Raw genomic sequence first — 9,225 nt, 5'->3', positions numbered from 1 at the left:
CTGTCAGCACCGTTGACGGTCCTTTTGTTGGACCCCTCCGTCTGTCCACGGCCGAACCCTCACTCTTCCCCTAGGGCAGCCCGGCTCCTGCCACCCGGGTGTCCTGTCTTTATCATCCCCTGGCCTGGCCGGGAGAGGCCACCACGGGGGGACGCATCACACCGAGCGCGACGGCGGCTCACGGGCCCTTGCACGGGCCCCGCGGTGGGGACTCACCTGGACAGGCTGGCACGGCTGGCAGGTGGGGGGAGCGGCACCCCGCCCTGGGCCGCCTGCTCCCAGAGGCCTTGCCAGTAACCTTGGCTGGACCTGAGTCTCCGGCCACGGCCATCCCCGCCCACGCCAGCCCAGCCTCAGGACCCCAAGCCCCCTTGCCGCCCCAAGACCACGTGTCCCCTCTCCTGCGCTCCGTGCCCACGAGGTCCTGGCAGGGGACACTGTTGGTAGATCCAGAGAACGGGGCTGACCTCACACTCCCGAGGCTCCACAGGGCCCCTCCCGCCAACCTGCAGAGCAGGGCCAGGATCTCTAGTGAGCTGGCCCAGGGTTGGAACAGAAAGGCTTGGGCGGCCCTCCCGAGGCTCTGAGGTCCCCCAGCCTGCAACTGGCAGGACGTGGCTCCCAGGGGGGCTGTGAGGCGCACAAGTCCCCCTGCCCCAGGGAGCCAGAGGCCACTGTGGCCCCAACGCCCACTGGGGTGTGCCCTCTTCTGAGGATCAAGGGAACGGCAGTCCAGTTCGGAAAGTCACCAAGGCCACCGGCCCTCGCCTGGCCCTTGCCTCCGTTCTCCTGGGGAACTGGACAGAGCCTACTTGGAAAATCAGAGGAAGGGGACCCGGGCCCCCCAAGATGGCCACTCCCCAGGCTCCTGCTTGCGCGCAGGGACGAAGGGCAGGGACGCGGAGACCGTGGGTCCACACACCCGGTCCGGGGCCCAGCCGGAAAGGACCTCGGGGCCCTGCTGCCCCTCCCCCCCCATGGCTGTGGGCACACACTGCCCCACGGGCAGCCTCCGTGACAACCGTCGGCCGTCTGGGCAGGGCAGGGGCCGGGGGAGGCCCCGAGCCTGGCGTCTCTGGGCAGCAATCCACAGCTTCACCGTATTATTTCGGGTCTGCGGGTTCGGGTTGGGCCAGAGCATAAAGGAGACTTTCTTGGCTGCGCTCTGGCTTCTGCTGGCTTCTCCTCCCCACCCTGTGGCTTGGACCGGCCCAGGACCGCACGGCTTCAGCATAGCCCTGCCGAGGCTCCCCCTCGTCCTGCCAGGCCTGGGAGCGAGTTGGGCCCGGGGAGGCCTCGGGCGTCACCAGCGCCGCAGAGAGGGGCCTCCCCTCCCGGGCCTCACTCTCCTTTGCTCAGCTTCCGGAGGCCACGCTGCGCTGCGAGGCTGCTTCGGCCTCTTAAAGGCTTATTCAAACCCTGAACGAGAACTCAGGACCTGCTTGCTCCCGACACGACCCTCCAGACACAGGACCCGGCAGCGCTGACCCCAGGCCCAAGGACAGGCCTGTCGGCTCTGACCACGGCCGTCCTGAGGGCCAAGGCCTGGGACCACCCTGCCAGGAGAGCAGATCGGGCCCCCACCCGATCTGAGCTCATTAGCCCCTCTCACTGCCCACTGCCACCCAGACCCCTGCTCCCCGCGAGCTGGCCACCCAGCCAGACTCTGGAGCCTTTACCACACGCCCCCGCCGAGGTCCAGACGGGGACCGAGGACAGCCAGGACGCCCCCAGCGTGCCCAGCCAGGCAAACACAGCCACCTCGGCTGCCGAGGTCCTGGGAGGATGGTCAGGGTCCTTCGGCCTGAGCTCGGGGTCTCCTAAAGCAGAACACAAGAAGCTCCTGAAATCCTGCGCCCCACAGAGGCGGGGCCCCTCAGCACCGGACATCGCCTCCCAGCCCCCACCCCTGGGCTTGCGCGCAGGAACCAAACCCAGACGCTACCCCTCCTCCCTCGTCCTCAGGATGGGAGGAAAGTCTCTCTGGGGAGAGATTGTCTTCACGTCTCTGTGGTGGAGGGGCTGCTTCCTCGCCCACGCCTCCCCAAGGCCACGGGGGTCCTAGAGAGTCTCCGAGCCTCCTTCGTGCACACTGAAGCCCCTGTGAGAAGCGTCCGGCCACCCGGCCACCCCAGCTTGGAGGCAGGACGCCCTGGGAGTCAGGCCTCACTTGTGCGGGCCTGGGGGGCCGTGATGAAGGCCGCCCTGGCGCTCAGTCCCCGCAGGCTCACACAGCCCCCTGGGGGCTGCAGGCGGGGCCAGGAAGGGCCTTGGCCCACAGGAAGGAGGGGCAGGACGGGCTGTGTGGAGACAGCCACTTGGTGAGTGCACACTCCGCCTCAGAAGGAAGGGCTGGAGACACGGACCCCTGTGGGGTCGTCACTGAGAAGAGACCGGGGAGGGAATGGAAAAACGTTGCTGCTCATGTCCCAGAAACAGCGCAGTCCAAAGGGGCTGAGTCTGTAGGGGGGAAAGGGGAGGGGCGTCTCAGGGCCGGAAACCACCCCCAACACACCCACGCACGGGCACGCACACCTACGAGCACGCGGCGTGCCCCTACCTGCTCCCAGGCACGCGTGCGCGTGCACACACAGACGCATTTGCACGCGTGCATGCATGCAATGCAAACAGCTCATTAAACTCTCTGGATGTTAAGTCACCAAGAAGACCCCGCAGCTGTGGCCTCTTCCCGGGCCGTCTTCTAGGCCGGGGGAGGGAGCTTCGGGAGCACAGGGCGAAGGACGGTCAGCAGACATTTCATTTCAGCCCCGAGTCTGGCTCCTCAGTGCACCTCGTGCCTTCCGGCCTTGGGGGACCCACGCCGCGACAACGGGAGCCGTGGGCCCTGACGAAGGGGCACCTCCCGGGTTTGCCCCAGCTCCCAGCACCTCAACCCTGCTTGGAGTGCCATCGAGCCCTAACGGGAGTCTCGGGGAGCCCCTCAGCCACACCCTCCCTGGGCCCAGGACCGCCCCCCTGAGGGCACTGGGGGGTGCATCCCAGCAGGAGACGCCCAGAGGACTTGTGCTGTTTTCCACCCTCCGGCACCCAGGTAGCCTGTCTGCCTGGGGTCCTGCCTGCCTGGGACCTGGGTGGTTGGCTCCCACGGCAGGAACCCAGAGGAGGCAGGGTGGGCCGAGGGATGCCCACAAGTACGGGGCCGGCGTGCCCAGGAGGGCTGGGCTTTGAGGCCTGGCCCCACCGTCCTCCGTAAGGCCGCACACCCAGGGGTCCCAAGCCAGCTGGCTCCCCCTGGTCCCCTGCCCGAGGCGTCCCGTGGTCACCCTGGGCCGCAGTGGGCCCGGGCCCCTGGCTTTGGTGTTACCTTGCTGGTCTGTCCAGACAAGGTCTGGACACAGGGGTCTGATCCCTGTGTAACAAAGGGATGAGTTAACGGCAGTTCTCAGTTCTTTGTAGTGACCCCGGGTGTGTAAGGCAGGACGAGGGAGACAGGACTGGCTTTCCAGGGTCATCGACCCTGACCCCCTCCCCACAGGGACAGACAGGGAGTGGGAGAGGCTTCCACAACCCTCCCTGCCAGAAGGGCGTGGGCCCCGCTCCGGAGCATCCTGGGGGATGGGCTACGGGCTCCAAGCAGCAGGATGTGGCCCTCTGGGGGACCCAGCACGGGGCCAGTCGCCTCCACGCCGGGCACCTGGGCACCAGGCCCGCCTGGGCCGGGACCAGCTGCTCCGGAGACGGGACAGATGTGGGACGGGGGGTTACCATCCACACTCCCGAGCGGACTTCCAGGAGCTCCAGGGAAGGAGCACCAAGGCCAGGCTCCGCGCTCCCAAAATAGCCCCGGGCGCGGCCAGCGGCCAGGGATGGGCAGCTGACCTCAGCGCACAAGCATCCGTGCAAGCCCAGCTGTCTGCACGGCCACACCTGCTGGGCCTCGGTGGACGGCAAGAACAGCCGCTGGGCCACCCACCCACCGCAGAGGCAGCCGGCCGCTCCGAGCCCAGCTCTCCCCGGGTCCCAGAAAGGGCCCTCACCCTGCCTGCCCTACACTGCCCTTGGGCTGGACCTGGGCTACTCATCTGTAAGCCAGTTTGGCCTCAGATCGTCTGTCCCCCCGTGAGGAGGGGTCTCCCCCCCGAGAAGGGCTGTCCCCTCCTCCCTAGGAGGGCTGTCACTCCCAAGGAGGGTTATCCCTCTGGGGCAGGGCTGTCCCCCGACCCCGGGAAGGGCTGTGCCCTGAGGAGGGCCCACGGTCACGGAGGGAGTGGCCCTGCCCCCAGAGACAGAGAACCACCTTGTGTCCTTCCAGTTGGGGTCTCTGTGGGCTCAGGGGGATTTACCAAGACTAAGTTTACAAAGCAAGTAAAGAATCTTCACGTCATTTCTATCCGCAATCGTGTTTTCCCCACAGTCTCGCCGTGTGTGTGAAAGCAGGGGGATCCGGGGACGGCTGGGAGTCCTGGCCCACTGCACCCCACACACGGAGCCCTCAGCTCTTGGGACACAGCCGCGCGGCCCGCCCTGCTTCCTTTGGGGTGACACCTAGGGGGTGTCAATAGCCCCCAGAACAAGGGTGTCTGTCACCTGCAGCCTTCAAGTCCAGCCGAGGTCAGCCCTGGCACCGTTGGGCTGAGCAGGGGTGAGGCTCGGCTGTGGACAAGCGTCTTCTGGGATGCACGCCACGAACTGGGCAGACACCCAGTCCCGCTCTCAGGGGCCTACACGGGCCAAGTGAACAGACAACAGAGCCCTGGAGCTCTGCTAAATGCAGGTGGGGTGTGACTGAGGGAACAACGTTACAGCAGAGACAAGAAGCAGGCAGAGGGTGTGTGTGTGTGCCAGGGAAGAAGCTCCTGACAGACGAGCAGTTGTGCAAAGGCCCTGGGGCAGCATCATGCTTGGAGCATTCAAAGTCAGCAAAGAGGTCAGCGTGGCCACAGATGAGGAAACCAGGCCACTGAAGGTGGGTGACGGCTGGGAGACACGGGGGGGTGGGTGTGGACTGTGCTTCGCATTCTGATGGTAAAGCTGCTGGGAGTACCTACTGAGAAGCCGTCAAGCCAAGGACACATACCAAAGACAAATGGCAGATGTGCTGAAGTCCATGTGGGGGGGGGGGGGGTGGGAGGGGCAAGGTCCACCCCAGGTTGGGCTGAGCATTTCCTGGGTTGGCGAACGGTCCTAATGACACCTGTCCAGAGAGCTGGCCTCGGTCCTCCCACTGGCCTGGACCTCTGATCCTGGACTGTCCTCTGCCTGTAAGCTGTTTCTGGGCTAAGGCTGTCCCCACTTCTCTGGCTGTTTAGCAGGTAGTCTCTGCAGAAACTTCTGGAACCTACAGAAGCTGCCGTTGGAGGAATTAGAAGGGTCTCCCTTCTCTGCCTGTCACCCCCGTGAATCCTGGCCCAGAGGCAGCCGGAGGGTGTCCTGGGCAGGTCAGACTCACAGGCCCCGAGTGAGGCCGGGGACTGGCCCAGGCGGTGGTGCTGGGGGTCCCCTGGGCTGGCGACCCCAAGGGTTTCCTGTTGACTGCAGCGTGGAGGGGGGCAGGAAGGGCCTGGGGCAGGGAAACAAGGAACCTCTGTGCTCAGGACCGGGGAGAGTGGTTTGGGAGCCTCCTTGGGCCTTTGAAGTCCTGGGCACACTCCCCCAGAGGTGGGGGGCGGGCCCTGGGCAGGGGCAGCGGGGCAGGAGACCGGGGGGAGTGGCGGAGCAGGAGGGCTGGAGGGGCCCCACAGGGCTGCCCCCAGCTCTGGACTCCCCGCAGGGACGCTGAGGCCTCCTCTTGGACGGATCCCCCCTCCTCTCGAACTGGGTCTCCTGCTCACTGGGCCTCAGGGGTCTGCACGCACTCCTCCTCACAGCCAGCCCTCTGAGTCCACACACATGGTCGCTCGCTCTCTCCCTGTCTCTCTCTCTCTCTCTCTCTCAAGGCTCCTCAGCCAAAACTGCCCTGCCCAGCCCAGCCCAGCGGCATGTGCCCAGGGGCCGTGGGGACGCAGCCCAGACATCAGAGCTGCAGGGGGGCCTCTGACCCACATTCTGTCACTCCCATCACTAGCTTCCCTTTTCTTATGTCGCCCCTCACCCCACGCCCCTGCATATCCACACCGTGTCCTGGGCCATCGTATCTCGCGTCTCACCGTGCAGCGAGGCACGAAGGACAGAGGCCTTGGGAACAGGCGGGCCTGAGGGTGCCCCCCCACCCAGCCCAGGAAAGGAACGTCCACATCCACCTGGGAAGTCGTGAGGTGATGTGTGTCCAGCACCTGGGGACACAGGCACCTTTCACTCGCGTTGGAAACGCCCGACCTTGTCCCCTTGTGAACAAAGTATTCTAGTCTGCATACTCGCACGTTAGCGTTACACGTGTCATATGTCGAAAAGAACTCGTGGAACACATATGTACATTCTCACAAAACAATAAACACCTGCCATGTGGCTTGAGAAACAGGACGGCTTAGCCGAAGGAGGCAGGAAGACATTTGCGGAGGTCCTTACACTCGGGGGGAAAGTTGCATGTTTATTTTTGCCAACCCCCCTCCCCGGGCCCTCCTGAGAGGGGCGAAGGCTGAGGGCCCCCTACACTCACCCCCACACACCCAGCTGCGCACACGCTCACGCACACACTCGCTCGCACACACTCTGCCTGGGTGGTCAGAGCGGCCGGTGGCGTCCCGGGTGTAGACCCCACCGTCCTGCGGGAGCCTCGCTTGGCTCCCACCTCCAAGGCCTTGCGGCAAAGGCACCCCGCGCCCCAGCTCCTGCCTCCAGGCCGCAACCACGGCCGCGCCTGGGGCAGCCCCCGCCCCCCATCCCCGGCCCCTGCAGGCTCCATGCCCTGGCCAGCCTGTCCGTGCCAGCCCAGGCTGCCCTGGCCCTCCTCCCTGTCACGGACGGGACTCTGGGCCCGAGGCTCCCGGCTGACGGCAGACGCAAGGCCATCGATGGCCCCACACCGTCCAGCGGTCTTCTGGAGACGGCCCGGCCCCGAGTGATGCCACACAGAAGCCGCTCCCCACGGTCCAGTAACCCCGTGCTCAGGCGTCTGCGGGAGAGGAGAGCCCTGGCCCGTCCCTGGAGCCGGAGAAGGAGGAGGGAGAGGAGGCCTGGCCCGGAGGGTCCCCTGGTGCCGGCCCAGCAGCGGGGCCAGCGGGGCCAGCATAGGCCGAGTCGCATTCCTGAGCAATGAGGCAGCGGCCTGGTTGTCGAAGGCTGTCATTGGGGGAGCCCACACTGGCGGCCGGCCAGCCCAGATGCAGGCATTCCTCTGGCTGAGCTGCCCTCGGGCACTCACACAGCCCCGCACCGGGCCCCCAAGGACTCAAGGACTCGGGGGGGTGGGGGGGGGGGCGCCCAGGGATCCAGGACAAGAAACACCGGGCCCCTGGACATTGGGCACCGAGGAAGGTCTGGTGGTGGCCGTGAGCACACTGCCTCACGCCCGACTGACTCAGTGGCCCGAGGAGGTCACAGCCAGGTCCCTCCTCCTCCTCGGCCCCCAGGACCCCTGAGATCCCCAGCTTTCTAGGTATGTGCTTCCCCTCCCCCATGACCCCAGCCCTGCCCCGGAGACAAACCCCCGAACGGCTCTCTGAGGCCCCTTTCAAGGCAAAATACAATCCCTCCTGCTCTAGAGTGGACTTAAATCGCTTTATTCTATCGAAACATATTTAAATTCCCCGTGAGACATTTGCCAGCTCGGTGCCAGCACGCCGCAGTGTGGCTGACGACATTGTCTGGGAAGTTCCCGTCCCGGGATCTGGGAATCCGACGTGCCCGTGCTGTCCCCTGCCCAGGAATGACGGCTCAGTGTCCCCCGCTCTCCTTGCGTCCCGGAGACGCTGCGGTGGCCTCAGGCAGGGCGGGGACACGGGAGGCCACGGGAGGCCTGCCATCTCAGCCACCTGGGGCGCGTCAGGGCCCGCGCACTCCGACCGGTCCTGGCTCCTCTGCACCCCGTTCTTCTGCCAGCCCGTGTCTCCGTTCTCTGGGGGCCGTGAGGGCCATTTCCGCTTCCAGCTGTGAGGAACGAGGTGGCCACGAGGACCGTTTTGCCACACACGCACCCCGATCTCTGCAGGGTCAAGCTGGGAGCAAAGACGCCCGGTCAAGGGCCCCCGCCCTCCAGGGGACACAGCGTGACACCATCTCCCAAACCATCACCCGTTTGCATCCGGTTGTGCAGGTCCCCGTGGCTTCCCTGTGTGGTCCCCACGGTCTCTTTGCCCCCCTGGGGGCTGTCCCCTCCCTGATCTCGACGGGGCTGGGCTCGTCTTCACGAGGTTTGTGCCATTCGGGCTTCCTCTGCGTGAGGTGCCTGTCCAGTCCCCCCTGGTTTCCTCCCTGCTATTTTGTAACTGCCTCGGGGGAGCTCCGTTTCTGTGTTGCAAATCTCTCTTCCCAGCCTCTGGCTTTTCCTCTTCCGGGACCTGGGGTTTTCCTTCCCTGACTCACTTACCGACTCCTTAACTGAGCCTTGGGGCCAGGTGGTAACTGGGACAGAACAGGGCATCCCCGCCCTCTGGGATCCACAAGGCGCAATGGGGCCAACCAGGTGCAGCCGCGAGGGGCTGTCCACCCACCTGCTGGGGGCTCCACCTGCACTTGGGGGGGCAGGGGCGTCAGGCAGAGGAGGGAGCTGGTCAGCGGTGTGCGCTCACCACCGGCACCGCTTCCAGGAAGGAGGAGAAACCCTTCCTTCCTTCCACTTGGGCGTCTCCTTCCTATCCCGTCCTCGGGGCGCGGAAGGAAGGAAGGCCTGCGAGGTGAGGGCTCTTGGAGGGCGCTTTGGGCAACACGGCTGGACACTGAGTCCTCGGCCGCCCGTGAAGCTCCTTAGGCCGGCAGCCGTCGGTGAGCAGCGCCCAGGCGGGTGGGGACGGCGGCATGGGCCCCGGAGGGGAAGGAAGCCCTCTCCCCAGACCATGCCGGGGCCCCGGCGGGCACGGTGCAGGCCCCTCTGCCCGACGGGAGGGCAGTGAGACGCGACTGATGACCGTGGCCTGCTCATTTCTACGCCGGGACAGAGAGCCCCAGGTCCCAACGCCACCATCCGGCGGCCTCTCCCCGCCACGTACTCGGCTGCCCTCGAGGACGAGAACGCCAAGTCCCCTTCTCTGGAAGACGAAGACAGGCAGACAACAGGGACGGAGTCTGGGAGGGGGGATACCCCGGGGAGCGGATGGGGCAGAAGGAACCCCTGCCCAGCCCTGCACACCCTGCTCCAGAAGCCCCTGCCCGGCCCCCCTGGCACACCCG

Source organism: Panthera pardus, unplaced genomic scaffold (genome assembly GCF_024362965.1).
Source record: "Panthera pardus isolate Hobbes unplaced genomic scaffold, ASM2436296v1 HiC_scaffold_10, whole genome shotgun sequence".
In the NCBI taxonomy this organism is placed as follows: domain Eukaryota; kingdom Metazoa; phylum Chordata; class Mammalia; order Carnivora; family Felidae; genus Panthera; species Panthera pardus.
The sequence above is the reverse complement of the archived record's forward strand: the minus strand, read 5'-3'. Positions refer to the sequence as shown.